General features: G+C 34.9%; 1 protein-coding gene and 1 long non-coding RNA gene across 8 annotated transcripts in view; both read right to left on the bottom strand.

Moving 5' to 3' along the window:
* The window catches only part of LOC127729843 (probable C-mannosyltransferase DPY19L1), a 368682-nt gene that overhangs the window by 216396 nt on the left and 128556 nt on the right, over positions 1–23730 (bottom strand). The gene's annotated exons all lie outside the window — the stretch shown is intronic.
* On the bottom strand, positions 13697–18716 carry LOC127729851 (uncharacterized). Of its 4 annotated transcripts, none has more exons than XR_007994859.1 (3): positions 17858–18716; positions 15571–15902; positions 13697–15072 (listed from the first exon to the last, which is right to left on the bottom strand). It is a non-coding gene; the product is annotated as an uncharacterized LOC127729851 (long non-coding RNA). The 4 variants fall into 4 exon arrangements; XR_007994861.1 differs by having other exon boundaries at positions 13697–15902; positions 17858–18355; positions 18522–18716; XR_007994858.1 differs by having other exon boundaries at positions 13697–15902.

Raw genomic sequence — 23730 nt, 5'->3', positions numbered from 1 at the left:
AATGAGGTCGAATTATTCACTTGCAATTGAATAATTCATTAGCGATGTTTCTTTGCTTATTTTGACAAAACTGAACCAAACTGGCTGTTAAAAGCGAATTATTATTTCACCATTTCACTTTCATTAATGATTGAACAAAAAAAAATCATATGTTATTTTTTTTTAATATCTGGTAGCTAATGCCCCTTTAAAGTAATCTTTAAAATTGGAGTTATCCTTCTTTGTCCATATATATAATTGTAGTTGATTGGTTTTTACAATGCAATGTTTAATTTTACTTCCCACTGATAAATTAAAGCAATCTTTACCTTCAGTGCTTACAAGCACTTTGATTGAAGGTAAGTAACAGTTAACAAACTTTATCACTTATCAGTACAGGGGTATTTTGGGAAAAAGGACCCTGGCCAGTTTTGGGAATTTTTTCACGCGCTTTTCAATGAAATTGGGAAAACAGCAAATATACCAGATTTGAGTTTTAGTGTGTTTAGTTCATTAAAAGTTATCTTTTATTGTGAAAATAAAGTAAGAAACTTCCAGAATTTTACTGGCCTTTCAAAATTGAGAAGAAATTACCTGTTGGAATTGTAGTTATATGTTTACACTATAAAAACATCTACATGTAATATCAACATTTATTAATGATTAGGAAAATTACTGTCACATTTATATGGTTTAATTGGATTTTGACATGAAAATTTGTGAACTAAAAGTAATTTTGAGTTTCTGTATAAAATATTTCCTGATTTTTCTCTTTTTTTATACGACCGCAAAAAAATTTTTGTGGTCGTATATTGGTATGACGTTGGCGTCGTCGTCCGGCGTCGTCGTCGTCCGAAGACACATTGGTTTTCGCACTCTAACTTTAGTTTAAGTGAATGGATCTCTATGAAATTTTACCATAAGGTTCAATACCACAAAAGGAAGGTTGGGATTGATTTTGGGGGTTATGGTACCAACAGTAAAGGAATTAGGGGCCAAAAGGGGCCAAAAATAAGCATTTTTGTAACTTCCAGACATAACTTGTGTGTTAGTGTATGGATCTCTCTGACATTGCACCACAAGGTTCCATATCACAAAAGGAATGCTGGGATTGATTTTGGGGGTAATTGCCTCAAAATTTTAGGAATTAGGGGCCAAAAAAGGGGCAAAAAACAAGCATTTTTCTAGTTTCATGATAATAACTTGTGTGTAAGTGTATGGATCTTTCTGAAATTGTACTACAAGGTTCCATATCACAAAGGGAAAGCTGGAATTGAGTTTGGGGGTAATTGCCCAAAACGTTTAGGAATAAGGGGCCAAAAAGGGGCCAAAAATAAGCATTTTTCTAGTTTCCAGACAATAACTTGTGTTAAAGTGTATGGATCTCTCTGAAATTGTACCACAAGGTTCCATATCACACAGGGAATGCTGGGATTGATTTTGGGGTTAATTGCCTCAAAATATTAGGAATTGGGGGCCAAAAAAGGGGCAAAAAACAAGCATTTTTCTAGTTTCATGATAATAACTTGTGTGTAAGTGTATGGATCTTTCTGAAATTGTACTACAAGGTTCCATATCACAAAGGGAAAGCTGTAATTGAGTTTGGGGGTAATTGCCCTAAACGTTTAGGAATTTGGGGCCAAAAAGGGGCCAAAAAACATTTTTTTTAGTTTCCAGACAATAACTTGTGTTCAAGTGTATGGATCTCTCTGAAATTGTACTGCAAGGTACCATACCACAAAGGGAAGGCTGGGATTGAGTTTGGGGTGATGAATCATAAGGGGGTTCAAAAAATTTTGGGGGGGATTTTTTTTTTTCCTTTTTTTCCTTTTTTTTTTCTTTTAAAATTTTCCATTTTAAGTTGGTTATTTCTGATTTATATTTAAAAGCAAATAATAATGATATGGTAGGAGACACACACCAAACAGGATGTGTAAATTTTTATATAATAAGTATTGCGCAATAGCAAGAAATTTTCAATTGCACAGTATTGCACAATAGCAAGAAATCTTCAATTGCACAGTATTGCGCAATAGCAAGAAATCTTCAATTGCACAGTATTGCGCAATAGCAAGAAATATCCAATAGCAGAGTATTGCGCAATAGCAAGAAATTGTCAATTGTACAGTATTGCGCAATAGCAGGAAATATTCAATTGCACAGTATTGTGCAAAAGAAGATACTTCGTATAAATTGCTTATTTCTTGACCAATTTCAATGGGGTTTTATTCTTAAATTCTTGGGGTTCTTTGATATGCTGAATCTAACCGTGTATTAAGTTTTTGGATTTTGGGCGCCGTTTTTAAATTGGTCCACATTGAGGTCCAAAGGGTCCAAAATTAAACTTAGTTTGTTTTTAACAAAAATTGAATTCTTAGGGTTCTTTGATATGCTGAATCTAAACATGTATTTAGATTTTTGATAATGGGCCCAGTTTTCAAGTTGGTCCAAATCGGGGTCCAAAATTAAACTTTGTTTGATTTCAACAAAAATTGAATATATGGGGTTCTTTGATATGCTGAATCTAACCATGTATTTAGATTTTTGATTTTTGGGCCCCGTTATCAACTTTGTCCACATTGAGGTCAAAAGGGTCCAATATTAAACTTTGTTTGATTTCATCAAAAATTGAATTCTTGGGGTTCTTTGATATGCTGAATCTAACCATGTATTTAGATTTTGGATATTGGACCATAATAGGTGAATGTCCAATTTAAAATTTTTAAGTTCTTAGACCACATTCATTCTGTGTCAGAAACCTATGCTGTGTCAAATATTTAATCACAATCCAAATGCAAAGCTGTATCAAGCTTGAATGTTGTGTCCATACTTGCCCCAACTGTTCAGGGTTCGACCTCTGCGGTCGTATCAAGCTGCGCCCTGCGGAGCATTTTATTTCCATATATCTTTTGGTTTTCAATTCTAGTGTTTATATTTCATCATCAACATGTATTTTGTCACCTGCCTGGAATTATTATTTATTTATTGTATTTAATCGGCAAACCCGGAATTACCCTTAACCGCCCCCGGAATCTGACCCCGTATTGTAATTGTCTTCATTTCCGGTTTAAGACATCCATTGTTTTTCAATGTTGTTTTTGTCAGTCAGGTAGGATTTTACTCGGATTTACACATTATTTGTTGGCGATTTTCGGCATAAAGATAGCGGGTTGGCTGTCATGAATAATAAAGATGAAAATAAATTTTGAGATCGTTTGGGAATTTTGCTCCCAAAATTGGGGAAAATGTAGGGTATTTGCCATTGGGAATGGGTCCGAATATCGGACCCTGTGGAATGCTAGAAAAATCCATGCAGTAGTTTAGAATGGTTTAAAAAAAGATCTAATAGATGTTACATGCATTATGCCTTCCTCTCAAAAAGTTTGCATGTGTTTTAAAGTGGTTATTTAGCAATGTAATTTTTTCCCTCAGTATTAACATTAATTTGGAAGTAAGTTAAGGATTTCAGTTAACAAAAATTATTTCACGCCTAATTTATATAAACGAATCCCACGTCGATATATAACATGTACAACAATCAAAAACCAACCCACGCCAAACTGGATGTAATTGAAAGACATCTAGAGGTCAATATACAGTCTCGAACAAAAAACAAAATACATTGTGCAAGGAAAAATATAGCGAATTTTTGAGAAGAATTATTATTACATGTATATTTGCAATATTTATAATGCATAGTTTAAAATCTTTCGAGTTTTAGGTTCCACCTACCATTTTAGGAAACTGGGATTTCATTGCAGCTAGTCTATTAGATAACATTTTATAGTTTTGAATGTTTCTTCATCAGTTTACTAAAATTAGGTGGAGGTATGTTCTTATTTCTGACAGAGGGGTACTCAACCTATATCAATTTGTGCATGAAGCGATTGATAGTTGCTAGATACTGAATAATTTTACCACAAATTTGTGAAAGTTTTAACCGGTGTATATACTCAAAATATGTTAATAAAGTTCATGTCTTTTTCAGGACTTCTGATCCAACCATGTAGTATGGCATGTTTGTGAGATATGTTTTTGGCCAGTAGGATGTTCATGAAGGACCTGTAGTACAAAGTATATCACTGGATTGAGCTCATTGTCTAAGTGTATTATTAAAGTGCTTTGCTTTGAGCTCAGTTCATTGTTATGCAATTCATTCTTTGTGAAATAAAGATTTGACACACAACTCTCATGTACAAGGAATTGTCAAAGTAGTATCCATTCTATGTACAATGTAAGTAATAGGGAGATAAAAGCATTTTATTTAGATTTGAACCAAACATTTTTTGTCCATTAGCCAAATAAAAAAAAAAGCACAAATTCACCAAGCAATGCTACTGGCGCTACCAGCAATATGATGCTAGGTTCTTTTGTTACACTTTATTTTTATGCCCCCGCCGTAGCGGAGGGGGCATTAAGTTTTACCCTTGTCCGACTGTACGAACGTATGTACGTACGTCCTAAAATTGGTTTCCATTCTCTAACTTTAGTTTGCCTCAACCAAATGTTATGAAACTTATACGCAATGCTTATTACCACAAAACACAGATCAAGTTTGAATTTTGGTAGCGTCACTTTTACCGTTCTAGAGTTATGCCCTTTAAAAATGTAAAAATTGTTGAATTTTTCGTTTCCGTTCCCTAATTTTAGTATGCCTCAACCAAATGTTATGAAACTTATACCCAATGCTTATTACCACAAAACACAGATCAAGTTTGAATTTTGGTGAACCGTTCTTGAGTTGTGCCCCTTTATAAATGGAAAAATTGCTAAATTTTTATTTTCTTCTAAATATCAAGTAATTTTAAAATTGGTGTTATCTTCCTTTGTCCATGATTATAGTTGAATCAACTACAATCAATGCTTTATACAATGCAATGTTTAATTTTGACTTCCACTGATAAAATACAGATCAAGTTGAATTTGGGTAGGGTCACTTTAACCATTATTGAGTTATGCCCTTTATAAATCGAAAGATTGCTAAATTTTTAGTTTCCATTCTGTAACTTAAGTTTGCCCCAACCAAACATTATGAAACCTATACACAATATTCATTACCACAAAACTAAGATCAAGTACAAATTTTTTGTATCCGTTTTCTAACTTTAGTTTGCCACAACCAAATGTTATGAAACTTATACACAATGCTTATTACTACATAATACAGATTAAGTACGAAATTTGGTGGCAACACTTTTACCATTCTTGAGTTATGTCCCTTTATAAACATAAAAATTGCTGAATTTTTCGTTTCCGTTCTCTAACTTTAGTTTGTTTCAACCAAATGTTATAAAACTTATACACAACCGTTTTAGAGTTATGCGTGTTTACAAATAGAATAAAATGCTTCGCTGGGCGCAGCTTGATACGACCGCAGAGGTCGAACCCTGAACAGTTGGGGCAAGTATGGACACAACATTCAAGCTTGATACAGCTCTGAATTTGGATTGTGATTAAATATTTGACACAGCATAGGTTTCTGACACAGAAAGAATGTGGTCTTAGAACTTCAATTTTTTTAATTTACCTATTATGGTCCAATGTCCAAAATCAAAATACATGGTTAGATTCAGCATATCAAAGAACCCCATATATTCAATTTTTGTTGAAATCAAACAAAGTTTAATTTTGGACCCCAACTTGGACAAACTAGAAAACTGGTCCCATAATCAAAAATCTAAACATGTGTTAGATTCAGCATATCAAAGTACCCGAAGAATTCAATTTTTGTTAAAATCAAACTAAGTTTAATTTTGGACCCTTTGGACCTTAATGTAGACAAATTTAAAAAACGGGACCCTAAATTAAAAATCTAAAAACACAGTTAGATTTGGCATATCAAAGAACCCCAATAATTCAATTTTTGATGAAATCAAACAAAGTTTAATTTTGGACCCTTTTGACCTCAATATGAACCAATCTGATAGCGGGCCCACAAATAAAAAATCTAAATACATGGTAAGATTCAGCATATCAAAGAACCCCATATATTCAATTTTTGTTGAAATCAAACAAAGTTTAATTTTGGACCCCAATTTGGACCATCTTGAAAACTGGGCCAAAAATCTAAAATCTAAATACATGTTTAGATTCAGCATATCAAAGAACCCCATATATTCAATTTTTGTTGAAATCAAACAAAGTTTAATTTTGGACCCCAACTTGGACCAACTTGAAAACTGGTCCCATAATCAAAAATCTAAACACATGTTTAGATTCAGCATATCAAAGAACCCCAAAAATTCAATTTTTGTTAAAATCAAACTAAGTTTAATTTTGGACCCTTTGGACCTTAATGTAGAGCAATTTAAAAAACAGGACCCAAAATTAAAAATCTAAATACACGGTTAGATTTGGCATATCAAAGAACCCCAATAATTCAATTTTTGATGAAATCAAACAAAGTTTAATTTTGGACCCTTTTGACCTCAATATGAACCAATTTGATAGCGGGCCCACAAATAAAAAATCTAAATACATGGTAAGATTCAGCATATCAAAGAACCCCATATATTCAATTTTTGTTGAAATCAAACAAAGTTTAATTTTGGACCCCAATTTGGACCAACTTGAAAACTGGGCCAAAAATCTAAAATCTAAATACATGTTTAGATTCAGCATATCAAAGAACCCCATATATTCAATTTTTGTTGAAATCAAACAAAGTTTAATTTTGGACCCCAACTTGGACCAACTTGAAAACTGGGCCCATAATCAAAAATCTAAACACATGTTTAGATTCAGCATATCAAAGAACCCTAAGAATTCAATTTTTGTTAAAATCAAACTAAGTTTAATTTTGGACCCTTTAGACCTTAATGTAGACAAATTTAAAAAACGGGACCCAAAATTAAAAATCTAAATACACGGTTAGATTCGGCATATCAAAGAACCCCAATAATTCAATTTTTGATGAAATCAAACAAAGTTTAATTTTGGACCCTTTGGACCTCAATGTGGACCAATTTAAAAACGGGGCCCAAAATCCAAAAACTTAATACACGGTTAGATTCAGCATATTAAAGAACCCCAAGAATTCAAGAATAAAACCCCATTGAAATTGATCAAGAAATAAGCAATTTATACGAAGTATCTTCTTTTGCACAATACTGTGCAATTGAATATTTCTTGCTATTGCGCAATACTGTACAATTGACAATTTCTTGCTATTGCGCAATATTGTGCTATTGGATATTTCTTGCTATTGCGCAATACTGTTAAATTGAAGATTTCTTGCTATTGCGCAATACTGTGCAATTGAAGATTTCTTGCTATTGTGCAATACTGTGCAATTGAAAATTTCTTGCTATTTCACAATACTTATTATATAATAATTTACACATCCTGTTTGGTGTGTATCTCCTACCATATCATTATTATTTGCTTTTAAATATAAATCAGAAATAACCAACTTAAAATGGAAAATTTTAAAAGAAAAAAAAAAGGAAAAAAAGAAAAAAAAAAAAAAAAAAAATCCCCCCCCCCAAATTTTTTGAACCCCCTTATGATTCATCACCCCCAAACTCAATCCCAGCCTTCCCTTTGTGGTATGGTACCTTGCAGTACAATTTCAGAGAGATCCATACACTTGAACACAAGTTATTGTCTGTAAACTAGAAAAATGCTTATTTTTGGCCCCTTTTTGGCCCCCAATTCCTAAACGTTTCGGGCAATTACCCCCAAACTCAATTCCAGCTTTCCCTTTGTGATATGGAACCTTGTAGTACAATTTCAGAAATATCCAAACACTTACACACAAGTTATTGTCATGAAACTAGAAAAATGCTTGTTTTTTGCCCCTTTTTTGGCCCCTAATTCCTAAAATTTTGAGGCAATTACCCCCAAAATCAATTACAGCCTTCCCTTTGTGATATGGAACCTTGTGGTACAATGTCAGAGAGATCCATACACTTACACACAAGTTATTGTCTGAAAGTTACAAAAATGCTTATTTTTGGCCCCTTTTTGGCCCCTAATTCCTTAACCTTTGGTACCATAACCCCCAAAATCAATCCCAACCTTCCTTTTGTGGTATTGAACCTTATGGTGAAATTTCATGGAGATCCATTCACTTAAACTAAAGTTAGAGTGCGAAAACCAATGTGTCTTCGGACGACGCCGGACGACGACGACGACGCCAACGTCATACCAATATACGACCAAAAAATTTTTAATTTTTGCGGTCGTATAAAAATTGCTGAATTTTGAGTTTCTGTTCTCTACTTAAATTAACCTCAACCTAATGTTATGAGACTTGCACACAATGCTTATTACCACAAAACTCGGATCAAGTTCAAATTTGGGAAGCGTCACTTTTACCGTTCTTCAGTTATGTCCCTTTTTAACTATATGATATGCATGCGGGGGCATCATCTGTGTCCACATGTGGACATTATCCACATTTTTTTACATCTGTACTGCCTACTGGCGACTCAGTCCTGAGTGTAAATGGTCATTCAGTATGTTAAGAAAAAGACCAAAATGTTTAAGGCCTATCTGGCCTAATTGATTTCTAAAATATATTTCATTGTACATGTTCAACATTTATCATTCATTTGTTTATTTCTTAATTTGTGTGAATTAACAGTAAATGTTAATTACTACACTTTCTAACCCGAATAATTCAGTCGTTATATTCCGCTGATCTACGAAGGCTACATTAACGCCTGAACGTCTTCCTCGGTAAAGACCGTCAACCGGAAAATTCAAACCGCTATGCAATATGGGAATTTTAATTTAAGTTGGCAGCTAAAGAAGGAGGAGTTCCGGATGTTAATTGATGTTAAATGATGTAAACTGATGTTAATTGATGTTAATTAATTATTATCGGATTTGTGTTAATTGAACACACGTGTTTGGTAAGACAATTACAAGACAGTTGCGCAGACTCATTATCCTGATGGCCACCGATTGGCTCTCTCTCACAGAGAGCAGGCGACGCGACCAATGATCATAAGGAGTTCAAGCCCTCGTGTGGGAGAAAATCGGACACGGAAAGGGCTTGAATTATTCGAGTTATACACTTTCATACCATAACAAAACTGCCTTACTGTATTGGTATCACTTATAATTTGTATCCATATAACAAAAAAAAAAACAGAAAAGAGAATACTTTTGCAATAGCTTTTTCATATTGAATACTAAAACTTTTTAGATATTTAAACATATTAAGTAGATGTTCATAATATCCACTTGACATTTTATCATATGACTTCTGTAGTTAGTTATGAGTCTTTGAAGCATCAGGGACAAAACTTAAAGGGAGCCCAGTCGCCCATGGCTCCTAGATTTTGAGCTGGGCCCCTAAACTTTCAGGTAAATTTCAGTTGAACATATAGAAACTAATTATCAAATATCTGGTCTGGGCTCCCAGCTTGAAATTCCCAAGTTTAGTCCCTGAGCATGCTCACAAAGGTTCTTTTGTTGATATCATTTTCATACTGGTCAAAACTTTTTTTTGCTGTGACCAGCTTTCGAGGAGATATTTTCAAAGAATTAATAAAAAATAACACAGAAATTCACGTTCTAGCTCATCTAGCCCGAATCATCATGTCAGGCATTGTCATTACTATAAAACATTAAATGTCTTCTAAACTGAGAAACAATTTCCACATTTAACCGAAATCTTTTACTTATGATACTGACAATCCCCCACAAAGTAATATAAATAGAACTATACAAATAGTAAGCAAATACATGTTCTCAGATACCATCTCCCATATAAAAAAATCACATTAAGAAAAAAATGAACCTATTATGTGTTCCTCTCCTAGCTACAAAATGTATCCAAAATCAAAGATGTGGAACATATATATCCTATCATAATCATTTGGTAATTAATGCAATTAGTATCTCTTCCATGCCCGTGTTGAACATAAAAAACTAAATATTACATAAACAACACCCCTAATGCTCATGTTGGTTGTCATTGTGCAACACAGTTAATACATAGAAAACATAAAACATAGAACTCCTTTTGTCATATAAAACACTGTCAAACATCCAATCATACTATCCACACTGATCTGTGTCCACACTTGTTAATATAAAAATAAAAATATTACATTGGAAAACCTGGGGACTAACAGCTGCATACACATAATAAACATTAAGAGTTATCCACCTTTTAACATATAAATGAAAATTAATATACAGAAAACTTGGGGGTAAGATAAAATTCGATGATAAAAGTATACAATTTTATCGAAAAGTCCAGCATGAGTAAAATTTTAACAAGTTCATACATCAGTATGAAAATAAAATAAACATAAAATCATAAGTCAGCGTGAGTACAGAGTAAAAGAGCTCAAACTTACATGACAAAATATTAAGAGCTCACAAGTACATGCAGCATGAGAAATAAAATTAAAAACCCATACGTCAGCATGAGTAGAGAGTAAAAAGGTCATACATCAGCATGAAAAGATATAAAAAAAAAACACAAAAAAAAACTCATATGTCAGCTTGAGTCAAGAATAAGGAGCTCATACGTCTGCATGAGAAGATATTAAAGAAACTCATACATCAGCATGAGTAGAGAAAAAAGAAGCTCATATTCAATGAGTACAAAAGAAACCCATACGTCAGCACGAGTATAGAAAAGACCTCATACGTCAGCATGAGGAGGTAAAAAGAAACTCATACATCAGCATGAGTAGAGAATAAAAGTGCTCATATGTCAGCATGAGAAGATATAAAGAAACTCATACGTCAGTATGAGAAGTGTAAAAGAAACTCATAGTTCAGCATGAGTAGAAAATTAGACATCATACATCAGCAAGAGTAGAGAATAAAAGGGCTCATATGTTAGCATGAGAATATGTAACAGAAACTCATATGTCAGCATGAGTAGTATAAAAGAAACCCATACATCAGCATGAGTAGAAAATAAGACCTCATACGTCAGCATGAGGAGGTATAAAGAAACTCATATGTCAGCATGAGTAGAGAATAAAAATGCTCATATGTAAGCATGAGAAGATGTAAAAGAAACTCATACGTCAGCATGAGTAGTATAAAATATCAAAGTATATTTAGAAAAAACATTATTCAAACAAGAAATGATTGTAACAGGATGCTGTTACGAAGTCTCCCAAACGAAGCTCCCATAATTCGTAATTCCCAGGGTCGCCTGACATTGGGCAACGTCCAGTGAAGATTGGTTTGGTCCAGTAAAGTTGTATGCATTAGTGATGCCTGGGGACTAACCTTGTATATCATTCAAATCATCTTGGCATGACAAACCAGAATATATATGGTTAAGGGGTGGGGATCTCGACCATTTACAAGATACTAGAACATTGGGGGTGGGGAGGAACCCCTGGGGACTGACCCTATACGTTATTCAAATGTTCATTACATGACGAACAGGAATATATATGGTTTAGGGGTGGGGATCTCAACCATTTACAAGATATTAGAACATTGTGGGGTGGTGGGAACCCCTGGGGACTGACCGTATACGTCATTCAAATGTTCGAGACATGACAAATAGGAATATATATGGTTTAGGGGTGGGGATCTCAACCATTTACAAGATATTAGATCTTTCTCAAATGGCAGGGGGTCGGGATGACCCCTGGGGACTAACCCTGTATATCATTCAAACCATCTTCGCATGACAAACCAGAATATATATGGTTTAGGGGTGGGGATCTTGACCACTTAGAAGATATTAGAACTTTCTTAAATGGCAGGGGGTGGGGTGACCCCTGGGGACTAACCCTGTATTTCATTTGATGTGCTTTATCATGACAAACCAGAATATATATGGTTTAGGGGTGGGGATCTCGACCATTTACAAGATATTAGAACTTTCTCAAATGGCAGGGGGTCGGGATGACCCCTGGGGACTAACCCTGTATATCATTCAAACCATCTTAGCATGACAAACCAGAATATATATGGTTTAGGGGTGGGGATCTTGACCACTTACAAGATATTAGAACTTTCTTGAATGGCAGGGGGTGGGGGTGACCCTTGGGGACTAACCCTGTATTTCATTTAATGGGCTTTATCATTTAGAACATTTTCAATTAAAAAGATTGTGTCTATCACAAACGGTTTTCAAATTATAATCATTTGAAAATTAAAAAAAAATAAAATCCCATAGGGTTCTATAGTAAAACCCTCTTTTCTTTTTGCCCCTCAAAGTACCCCTTTATAAACCCCATTGCACAAACAAAACCCTGATTGCACCACTAAACATGTTAGTCTAACATATTGTCAAACCCTAAGTTAATCTGACAAGCGGTTTTGGAGAACGGGTGGGGACAAGTTCAAATTTAAAAGCGGCGGAAGAGGAAGAAGATGAAGAAGAATAATAATAATAATAATAAGAACTGAGCAAAAACAATAAGTCTTCCCAAACTTTGTTTAGGAGACTTAATAAAACAAATATATATCTAACTTAAAAAAAAAAATACAATGTAAGAACTAAGATTCATAAAAATACAGCTATAAGTACATGTATATACAACAATTAATAATGAATAACTATATAATCCCCAGAGGCACTGGCAACAAAAGGAGAGAGGTGGGGATGGTGGCGGTAATTTAAAAATATAAAAATCCAATCAAAAACGTAATGAAAATATCTGACAAGTGTGCACTGCTATTGATCTGAAAGCAGCAAAATAGATGACGTATATCTCAAACTAAGTTGAAAATGATGCTAACATGATCTAGAGGTACGTAAGGGGGAAACCCTATCTTATGACTAAAACTGAGATAATCCTTTATATAAACATCAATTATCCAAATAATTGTTAATTTATATGCATCCTTAAAGTTAACAGGTAATAATGATTATCCTTCCAACATAAATGTAAGACTGAAATAACTTTATTGTTGAAGACAGTATTTGACCTTAATAATGTCTTATGTTTCCAAGACAAAACTATCTCACTGATGTATACCTTGCATCTCCTTTGATATCCAGTATTGTGATCAAGTGACCAAGTATCTATGTGTTGTTTTTCAATGTGGAATAATTGTATCCTCAGACTAAATAAAGATCCAGTGCTAATAAATTATTTATTATAAAACTAATATTTAATATAAAAATAGAAATATTACATTAGAAAACCTGGGGACTATTAAACAGCTGCATACACATAATAACAATTAAGAGTTATCCACCTTTTAACATATAAATGAAAATTAAGATACAAAAAACTTGGGGGATAAGATAAAATTTGACGATAAAAGTATACAATTTTATCGAAAAGTCCAAATACAGATGCATAGCAGCTGTAGCCCCAAGTTAATTTCTCCTTTTATTGCCAGTACAACAGTTTAAGACGAAGAAATTGATGAAACTAACTGATTTTGAGCTTGTTTAATTACTCTTGGGCTGGTATGAATATACCTAGTATAACAATCTGATGACCACCTGCCTAATGTTTTAATCAAGTGGTCTTCTAATCTTACTTCCTGTGCGATTATTGCTGCTCCAATTCTGAAAGAATGTCCATTATAATTTTTGCTTTGAAGACCTAAATTGTCTAAAATAATTTTGACATGTTTGATAAAAAATTGTCTACTTACAGGATTGCCATCATCAGAGACAAACAGAGCATCAGATGTTATACTTGGCATTTTTTTCCAAAGAGACAAATAATTTTTAACAGCAATGCAAGGACAAATAATATGTCCACTTTTGTATAAGGGTATAGTAACACCCTGTCTGAAAGGATCGGTTTTAGATTTTTTCAAATGTAAACTAGAGGCTCTCAAGAGCCTGTGTCGCTCACCTGATTCTACTTTGGTTTTGGAAATCATGTAAAAATAGATTATCATAACAGATACCCTAATAATGAGTGAGGCCAAATTTGGTTTAATATTGGTCCTGTAATTTAATAAAAAATCCTGGTGGCCATCTTGAACAGTAAATCGGCAACAAAGTAGCAACACTTAATCAGCACCTCATAAGAAACATTTATGCCATGTTTTGGTTTCATTCCATTCAGTGCACCTCTAGAAGAAGCATTTGTATGTATTTCCCATAGGTTCTTATGTTAAAGGAAGTCCCCCCCATTGGCGGCCATCATGGATGAAGGACCAGCTTCAAAGTAACAAAACTTAATCAGCACCTCATAAGGAACATTCATGCCATGTTTGGTTTCAATCCATTCAGTATGTGGTTCTCTAAAAGAAGACATTTGTATGTATTGTCCATAGGATCCTTTGTTAAACATTGTCCCCATCTGGCAGCCATCATGGATGAAGGATCAGCTTCAAAGTAACAACACTTGGTCAGCACCTCAAAAGGAACATGCATGCCATGTTTGGTTTCATTCCATTCAATGGTTCTCTAAAAGAAAACATTTGTACGTATTTCTCATAGGGTCCTATGTTAAACTAAGTCCTCCGCTGGCGGCCATCTTAGATTATGGATCAGCTTCATAGTAACAACACTTGGTCAGCACCTCATAAGGAACATTCTTGCCATGTTTGGTTTCATTGCATTCAGTGGTTCTCTAAAAGAAGACATTTGTATGTATTTCCCATAGGGTCCTATGTTAAACTAAGTCCCCCGCTGGCGGCCATCTTGGATGATGGATCCGCTACAAAGTAACAACACTCGGTCAGCACCTCATTAGAAACATTCATGCCATGTTTGGTTTCATTCCATTCAGTGGTTCTCTAAAAGAAGACGTTTGTATGTATTTCCCATAGGGTCCCATGTTAAACTAAGTCCCCCGCTGGCAGCCATCTTGGATTATGGATCGGCTTCAAAGTAACAACACTTGGTCAGCACCTCATAAGGAACATTCATGCCATGTTTGGTTTCATTCCATTCAGTGGTTCTCTAAAAGAAGACATTTGTATGTATTTCTCATAGGGTCCCATGTTAAACTAAGTCCCCTGCAGGCGGCCATCTTGGATTATGGATCGGCTTTAAAGTAACAACACTCGGTCAGCACCTCATAAGAAACATTCATGCCATGTTTGGTTTCATTCCATTCAGTGGTTCTCTAAAAGAAGACATTTGTATGTATTTCCCATAGGGTCCAATGTTAAACTAAGTCCCCTGCTGGCGGCCATCTTGGATTATGGATCAGCTTCATAGTAACAACACTTGGTCAGCACCTCATAAGGAACATTCATGCCATGTTTGCTTTTATTCCATTCAATGGTTCTCTAAAAGAAAACATTTGTACGTATTTCTCATAGGGTCCTATGTTAAACTAAGTCCTCCGCTGGCGGCCATCTTAGATTATGGATCAGCTTCATAGTAACAACACTTGGTCAGCACCTCATAAGGAACATTCTTGCCATGTTTGGTTTCATTGCATTCAGTGGTTCTCTAAAAGAAGACATTTGTATGTATTTCCCATAGGGTCCTATGTTAAACTAAGTCCCCCGCTGGCGGCCATCTTGGATGATGGATCCGCTACAAAGTAACAACACTCGGTCAGCACCTCATTAGAAACATTCATGCCATGTTTGGTTTCATTCCATTCAGTGGTTCTCTAAAAGAAGACGTTTGTATGTATTTCCCATAGGGTCCCATGTTAAACTAAGTCCCCCGCTGGCAGCCATCTTGGATTATGGATCGGCTTCAAAGTAACAACACTTGGTCAGCACCTCATAAGGAACATTCATGCCATGTTTGGTTTCATTCCATTCAGTGGTTCTCTAAAAGAAGACATTTGTATGTATTTCTCATAGGGTCCCATGTTAAACTAAGTCCCCTGCAGGCGGCCATCTTGGATTATGGATCGGCTTTAAAGTAACAACACTCGGTCAGCACCTCATAAGAAACATTCATGCCATGTTTGGTTTCATTCCATTCAGTGGTTCTCTAAAAGAAGACATTTGTATGTATTTCCCATAGGGTCCAATGTTAAACTAAGTCCCCTGCTGGCGGCCATCTTGGATTATGGATCAGCTTCATAGTAACAACACTTGGTCAGCACCTCATAAGGAACATTCATGCCATGTTTGCTTTTATTCCATTCAGTGGTTCTCTAAAAGAAGACATTTGTATGTATTTCCCATAGGGTCCCATGTTAAACTAAGTCCCCCGCATGCGGCAATCTTGGATTATGGATCGGTTTCAAAGTAACAACACTCTGTCAGCACCTCATAAGGAACATTCATACCATGTTTGGTTTCATTCCATTTAGTGGTTCTCTAAAAGAAGACATTTGTATGTATTTCCCATAGGGTCCTATGTTAAACTAAGTCCCCCACTGGCGGCCATCTTGGATTATGGATCGGCTTCAAAGTAACAACACTTGGTCAGCACCTCATAAGAAACATTCATGCCATGTTTGGTTTCATTCCATTCAGTGGTTCTCTAAAAGAAGACATTTGTATGCATTTCCCATAGGGTCCTATTTTAAACTAAGTCCCCCCGCTGGCGGCCATCTTGGATGATGGATCGGCTACAAAGTAACAACACTTGGTCGGCACCTCATAAGGAACATTCATACCATGTTTGGTTTCATTCCATTCAGTGGTTCTCTAAAAGAAGACATTTGTATGCATTTCCCATAGGGTCCTATGTTAAACTAAGTCCCCAGCTGGCGGCCATCTTGGATGATGGATCCGCTACAAAGTAACAACACTTGGTCAGCACCTCATAAGGAACATTCATGCCATGTTTGGTTTCATTCCATTCAGTGGTTCTCTAGAAGAAGTTCAAAATGTAAAAAGTTAACGCCGACGACGACGGACGACGCCAAGTGATGAGAAAAGCTCACTTGGCCCTTCGGGCCAGGTTAGCTAAAAATGTAATCTTTAAAAATTTCTAAATCACCAACACACAAATGTGTTTCAGAATCAAAATTGCTAAGTATAGTGAACTCTCCACAACGCAAAAAAGCAAACTAGAGGCTCTCAAGAGTCTGTGTCGCTCACCTGATTCTACTTTGGTTTTGGAAATCATGTAAAAATAGATTAAAATCATAACAGATACCCTAATAATGAGTGAGGTCAAATTTGGTTTAATATTGGTCCTGTAATTTAATAAAAAATCCTGGTGGCCATCTTGAACAGTAAATTGGCAACAAAGTAGCAACACTTAATCAGCACCTCATAAGAAACATTTATGCCATGTTTTGGTTTCTTTCCATTCAGTGCACCTCTAGAAGAAGTATTTGTATGTATTTCCCATAGGGTCTTATGTTAAAGGAAGTCCCCCCATTGGCGGCCATCATGGATGAAGGATCAGCTTCAAAGTAACAAAACTTAGTCAGCACCTCATAAGGAACATTCATGCCATGTTTGGTTTCAATCCATTCAGTATGTGGTTCTCTAAAAGAAGACATTTGTATGTATTGTCGATAGGGTCCTTTGTTAAACATTGTCTACATCTGGCAGCCATTATGGATGAAGGATCAGCTTCAAAGTAACAACACTTGGTCAGCACCTCAAAAGGAACATGCATGCCATGTTTGGTTTCATTCCATTCAATGGTTCTCTAAAAGAAAACATTTGTACGTATTTCTCATAGGGTCCTATGTTAAACTAAGTCCTCCGCTGGGGGCCATCTTAGATTATGGATCGGCTTCATAGTAACAACACTTGGTCAGCACCTCATAAGGAACATTCATGCCATGTTTGGTTTCATTGCATTCAGTGGTTCTCTAAAAGAAGACATTTGTATGTATTTCCCGTAGGGTCCTATGTTAAACTAAGTCCTCCGCTGGCTGCCCTATTGGATGATGGATCAGCTTCAAAGTAACAACACTTGGTCAGCACCTCATAAGGAACATTCTTGCCATGTTTGGTTTCATTCCATTCGGTGGTTCTCTAAAAGAAGACGTTTGTATGTATTTCCCATAGGGTCCCATGTTAAACTAAGTCCCCCGCTGGCGGCCATCTTGGATTATGGATTGGCTTCAAAGTAACAACACTCGGTCAGCACCTCATAAGGAACATTCATGCCATGTTTGGTTTCATTCCATTCAGTGGTTCTCTAAAAGAAGACATTTGTATGTATTTCTCATAGGGTCCCATGTTAAACTAAGTCCCCTGCAGGCGGCCATCTTGGATTATGGATCGGCTTCAAAGTAACAACGCTCGGTCAGCACCTCATAAGAAACATTCATGCCATGTTTGGTTTCATTCCATTCAGTGGTTCTCTAAAAGAAGACATTTGTATGTATTTCCCATAGGGTCCAAAGTTAAACTAAGTCCCCTGCTGGCGGCCATCTTGGATTATGGATCAGCTTTATAGTAACAACACTTGGTCAGCACCTCATAAGGAACATTCATGCCATGTTTGGTTTCATTCCATTCAGTGGTTCTCTAAAAGAAGACATTTGTATGTATTTCCCATAGGGTCCCATGTTAAACTAAGTCCCCCACTGGCGGCCATCTTGGATTATGGATCAGCTTCAAAGTAACAACACTTGGTCAGCACCTCATAAGAAACATTCATGCCATGTTTGGTTTCATTCCATTCAGTGGTTCTCTTAAAGAAGACATTTGCATGTATTTCCCATAGGGTCCTATGTTAAACTAAGTCCCCCGCTGGCGGCCATCTTGGATTATGGATCCGCTACAAAGTAACAACACTTGGTCAGCACATCATAAGGAACATTCATGCCATGTTTGGTTTCATTCCATTCAGTGGTTCTCTAGAAGAAGTTCAAAATGTAAAAAGTTAACGCCGACGACGGACGCCAAGTGATGAGAAAAGCTCACTTGGCCCTTTGGGCCAGGTGAGCTAAAAAGGCTACAACACAAGCTGCCTCTAACATTACATTGTTAAAAAGACTGAAAAAATTGTTTCTTAATAGCATAACCATTTTGTACAACAAAGACATGGGAATTGGCAATCTAGGCCTTTTAACACAACCTTTCTGCTTCTTTTTTAAACCATTTAAAATTGTTTGTAAACATAATAATGGCTTTTCATATTGTTCTAAAGGACTAAATCCTGAATATTGCAGGTAATAATATCTTATACCACATAAATACAGTTTAATAGTGCTATATTTTAAACTTTTATGTTGGAATAACTCTTATTATGACAATTTTAGTCATGTTGACATGTTTGTAGATCTTATCCTGCTGATACTTTTTCCTTTTTAAAGTTTCTATTTATCTTTTAAAGTTTTCAAGATAATAGGAGCAAAAATGCCTAAAAATGTTAATAAAATGCTCCGCTGGGCGCAGCTAGATATGACTGCAGAGATCAAACCCTGAACAGTTGGGAAAGTATGGACTCTACATTCAAGCTTGATACAGCACGAAATTTGGATTGTGATTAAATGTTTGACACAGCATAGGTTACTGTCACAGAATGAATTTGGTCAAAGAACAAAAAAATTTGAAATTGGATTTTACCTTTTATGGTCTAACATCCAAAATCTAAATACACGGTTAGATTCAGCATATCCAAGTACACCAAGAATTTTATTTATTTATTTATTAATGGACCATAATATCCGAGTACACCAAGAATTTTATCTATATATTTATTAATAGGCAATATTAGCTAAATTTTTAAAGGGGTTCGCTTCATGTAACAAGAGTGCACACACTGAAATGTCTCGCCTACTTTACTACCGATACCATTGATTTTATGTTGATAGCCCTAAATATAAAGTTTTACTACAAGTATCACATTAACTTATCATGATCCAAGAAAATGAGGTCATGGTCAAATAAACCAAGCCAAAAATACATGTACACCTTACAATCATTCCATACATTGAATATATATATAGTTGCTTACAGTATACAAGAAACAGACCAAACCATGAAACCATTATATTGACCAATGAACCATGAATATGAGGTCAAGGTCAGATGAACCCTGGCAGACAGACATGTACACTTTACAATCATTCCATACACAAAACATAGATGACCTATTGCTTATAGTTTAAGAAAAACAGACCAATACACAATAAAATGCTTCGCAGAGCGCAGCCTGATACGACCGCAGAGATCGAACCCTGAACAGTTGGGGCAAGTTTGGACACAATATTCAAGCTTGATACTGTCTGAATTTGAATTGTGATAAAATTTTTGACATAATATAGGTTTCTGACACAAAATAAATGTGGTCAAAGATCTTAAAAATTTGAAATGGGACATTTAATTTACCTAGTATGGTCTGATATCCAAAATCTAACAACATGGTTATATTCAGCACATAAAAAAACACCAAAAATTTAATTTTAGTTGAAATCAAACACAGTTTAATTTTGGACCCTTCAAACCTTAATATGGACTTATGTGAAAACAGGGCCCAAAAAAAAAATCTAAATGCACAATAAGATTCAGCATATCATAGAGCCGCAATAATTCAGTTTTTGATGAAATCGAACAAACTTTAATTTTGGACCCTTTGGACCTCAATGTAGACCAATTTAAAAATGGGGCCCAATATCCAAAATAGTAATACAAGGTTAGAACCCCCCAAAATTAAAGACTTTAAATTAATCCCATTGAATTTTGTTAAAAGATTTGTATTTATTTTCAATTGAAGATTTCTTCCTATTGTTCAATACTGTGCTATTGCGCTATACTGTGCAATTGAAGATTTCTTGCTATTGCGAAATTGGGCAATACTGCGCAATTGAAGATTTCTTGAGCAATAGCAAGAAAACTTCAATTGCACAGTATTGCACAATCCTGTGATATTGCGCAATACTGTGCTATTGCTCAATAATGTGCTATTGTGAAATACTGTGCTATTGCGCAATATTGTGCAATTGAAGATTTCTTGCTATTGCGCAATACTGTGCAATTGAAGATTTCTTGCAATTGCGCAAAACTGTGCAATTGAAGATTTCTTGCTATTGCGCAATACTGTGCAATTGAAGATTTCTTGCTATTGCGCAATACTGTGCAATTGAAGATTTCTTGCTATTGCGCAATACGGTGCAATTGAAGATTTCTTGCTACTGCGCAATACTGTGCAATTGAAGATTTCTTGTTATTGCGCAATACTGATAATCTGTTATATATAATTTACACACCCTGTTTGGTGTGTATCTCATAACATATCAGTATTTGTTGCTTTTATATATAAATCAGAAATAATAAAATGCTTCGCTGGGCGCAGCTTGATACGACCGCAGAGGTCGAACCCTGAACAGTTGGGGCAAGTATGGACACAACATTCAAGCTTGATACAGCTCTGAATTTGGATTGTGATTAAATATTTGACACAGCATAGGTTTCTGACACAGAAAGAATGTGGTCTAAGAACTTGAATTTTTTTAATTTACCTATTATGGTCCAATGTCCAAAATCTAAATACATGGTAAGATTCAGCATATCAAAGAACCCAATATATTCAATTCTTGTTGAAATAAAAAAAAGTTTAATTTTGGACCCCAACTTGGACCAACTTGAAAACTGGGCCCATAATCAAAAATCTAAACACATGTTTAGATTCAGCATATCAAAGAACCCCAAGAATTCAATTTTTGTTAAAATCAAACTAAGTTTAATTTTGGACCCTTTGGACCTTAATGTAGACCAATTTAATCAACAGGACCCAAAATTAATAAAATGCTTCGCTGGGCGCAGCTTGATACGACCGCAGAGGTCGAACCGGGAACAGTTGGGGCAAGTATGGACACAACATTCAAGCTTGATACAGCTCTGAATTTGGATTGTGATTAAATATTTGACACAGCATAGGTTTCTGACACAGAAAGAATGTGGTCTAAGAACTTCAATTTTTTTTTAATTTACCTATTATGGTCCAATGTCCAAAATCAAAATACATGGTTAGATTCAGCATATCAAAGAACCCCATATATTCAATTTTTGTTGAAATCAAACAAAGTTTAATTTTGGACCCCAACTTGGACAAACTTGAAAACTGGTCCCATAATCAAAAATCTAAACACATGTTTAGATTCAGCATATCAAAGTACCCCAAGAATTCAATTTTTGTTAAAATCAAACTAAGTTTAATTTTGGACCCTTTGGACCTTAATGTAGACCAATTTAAAAAACGGGACCAAAAATTAAAAATCTAAAAACAAGGTTAGATTTGGCATATCAAAGAACCCCAATAATTCAATTTTTGATGAAATCAAACAAAGTTTAATTTTGGACCCTTTTGACCTCAATATGAACCAATTTGATAGCAGGCCCACAAATAAAAAATCTAAATACATGGTAAGATTCATCATATCAAAGAACCCCATATATTCAATTTTTGTTGAAATCAAACAAAGTTTAATTTTGGACCCCAATTTGGACCAACTTGAAAACTGGGCCAAAAATCTAAAATCTAAATACATGTTTAGATTCAGCATATCAAAGAACCCCATATATTCAATTTTTGTTGAAATCAAACAAAGTTTAATTTTGGACCCCAACTTGGACCAACTTGAAAACTGGGCCCATAATCAAAAATCTAAACACATGTTTAGATTCAGCATATCAAAGAACCCCAAAAATTCAATTTTTGTTAAAATCAAACTAAGTTTAATTTTGGACCCTTTGGACCTTAATGTAGACCAATTTAAAAAACGGGACCCAAAATTAAAAATCTAAATACACGGTTAGATTTGGCATATCAAAGAACCCCAATAATTCAATTTTTGATGAAATCAAATAAAGTTTAATTTTGGACCCTTTTGACCTCAATATGAACCAATTTGATAGCAGGGTCCACAAATAAAAAATCTAAATACATGGTTAGATTCAGCATATCAAAGAACCCCATTTATTCAATTTTTGTTGAAATCAAAGTTTAATTTTGGACCCCAATTTTGACCAACTTGAAAACTGGGCCAAAAATCAAAAATCTAAATACATGTTTAGATTCAGCATATCAAAGAACCCGATATATTCAATTTTTGTTAAAATCAAACTAAGTTTAATTTTGGACCCTTTGGACCTTAATGTAGACCAATTTGAAAACTGGACCCAAAATTAAAAATCTAATTACACGGTTAGATTCGTCATAACAAATAAATAAATGTGGTCAAAGACTTTACAAATCTAATGTGCCATACTGTGCAATTAAAGATTACTTCTTGAAATTTTTCAATATTTGAAATTTGAAAAAAAAAAAAATATTTGAAGAATAATTCTTTTTAATTTCTGAAATCTGAAATGAGAAAAAATTGACCCCCCACAATTTCTTTTTACCCCCCCTTTTTTCCCCAAAAAAATTCTTTCCCTCAAGATATGGTCATAATCTCAATTCAAATTTCCAATGGAAAGTTGGCAACCATAATTACCCATTTAAATTTACCATAGTGCTAACTTGATCTATTTTATAATAGAATTTAAAATATAGTGTCAAATCTTTCGTATGGATTTTTTTGTAAAAAAAAAAGATGCAACATTTGCAGATATTTTTACTGGTCTACCTTTATAAATATGCATTTCTTTAAACATAATTTAAAAGCAGTGTAAGGGAAGTAACCAAAACGTTGTATTTGGATTACCTCCCTTACACTGTTTTAAATTATCTTAATTGTTCATTAACCATTACTTTATACATTATTTAAAAGCAGTGTAAGGGAGATAATTTCAATGATGTATTTGATTTATCTCCCTTACACTGCTTTAAATTATGTTTTGTACTAAAGTATTTGTCCATTAACCAGGACAACCTTGTTTTTCCCCCTTCTTTGCCCCTAATTCTTAAACGGTTTGAGCCATAACCCCCCAAAGCAAATCCTAACCATCCCTTTGTGGTATAGAAACTTGTAGTATAATTTCAGAGAGATCCATACACCGTTCCACAGTTATTGTCTGGAAACTAGAAAATGCTTATTTTTGGCCCCTAATTCCTTAACTGTTGGTACC

Source organism: Mytilus californianus, unplaced genomic scaffold, assembly GCF_021869535.1.
Source record: "Mytilus californianus isolate M0D057914Y unplaced genomic scaffold, xbMytCali1.0.p SCAF_2, whole genome shotgun sequence".
In the NCBI taxonomy this organism is placed as follows: Eukaryota; Metazoa; Mollusca; class Bivalvia; order Mytilida; family Mytilidae; genus Mytilus; species Mytilus californianus.
The sequence above is the reverse complement of the archived record's forward strand: the minus strand, read 5'-3'. Positions and strand labels throughout refer to the sequence as shown.